Raw genomic sequence first — 937 nt, 5'->3', positions numbered from 1 at the left:
GCATGTCAAAATGCAAATCAAATACCCCGCTCTTTTAATTGTGCGCAGGCAAATGTACAATGATTTCTGTACGAGTTGCTTCGGGCCACATGATAAGATGATACCATGTATTGGCTTTTGCGTGGTCAATTCGTAATTTGTCATTTTAAAAATTGCACGAATTTCCAAACAATGGTTCCTATGCTCACGATGATTAAACTTTCGTTATCAAATTTGGTATCAGCCTTCGAAAGAAAGTGTATAGAAAATTATTATATAAATTATTTTGCCATAAACTCATCACACTCTGATTAAATGGGGATGGAACTAGTGGTGACTTTTTAATTTGGCTGTGTTTACTTGTGTTACACTGGGTTTTTTTTAAATCATTGACCCGAAAGGAACTTAAAGTGGAAGCCCCACTTTTGGTTCAAGTTCCTTAGGGAATTAGTCAAGGTTAAAATGTATCCATGTAAATTCTGTTCTGTCTGTCATCAAAGTAACAGGTGTATGTCAGTTCTTCTGTGGAGAACTGGCCAAGCGGAACGTTTGGACAGTATTTTTGTGGGACATGAGATCACATCAGACATGTCGCATTGCATTCTGAATATGCACTGCAATAGTTAATAAAAATAATCAGATTGATCTTTCATATTCCTACAGAAAACTTATCTTTTTAAAATACAATCCATCAGTGAATACAATTCATACACGGACTTTACACACAATATCCATACCGATGCATAAGCGTACATATACGTCCTTGCTTACCTGAATCAACAGTAGTACACAGTCAGATTTTGCATTTACAGCTCCTGGGTCCCTGCAATCATGCATGGAATTCAAATTCAGAATGATCATGTAGTTCAACTTTTATAAAACTTGCTAATAATTACTCCTTTCCAAGTAGTCAAATAAACTAAAACAATAGGCTACAATGTTGTTATGATTGATGAGA

The 937-nt window shown here is 35.4% G+C and overlaps 1 protein-coding gene across 2 annotated transcripts in view; it reads right to left on the bottom strand.

The window, feature by feature from the left end:
• Nucleotides 1-937, bottom strand: part of LOC140159276 (uncharacterized) — a 31711-nt gene extending 30774 nt beyond the window's left edge. Inside the window, exon 1 of one of the 2 annotated variants that reach the window (XM_072182690.1) lies at nucleotides 751-937. The gene's annotated coding sequence lies outside the window, so the exon portion shown is untranslated. The remainder of the gene's footprint in view (nucleotides 1-750) is intronic. The other variant, XM_072182691.1, reaches the window with a different exon arrangement.

The sequence above is a fragment of the Amphiura filiformis genome, chromosome 8 (genome assembly GCF_039555335.1).
Source record: "Amphiura filiformis chromosome 8, Afil_fr2py, whole genome shotgun sequence".
NCBI lineage: Eukaryota > Metazoa > Echinodermata > Ophiuroidea > Amphilepidida > Amphiuridae > Amphiura > Amphiura filiformis.
This window is presented reverse-complemented; position numbering and strand designations above follow the sequence as displayed.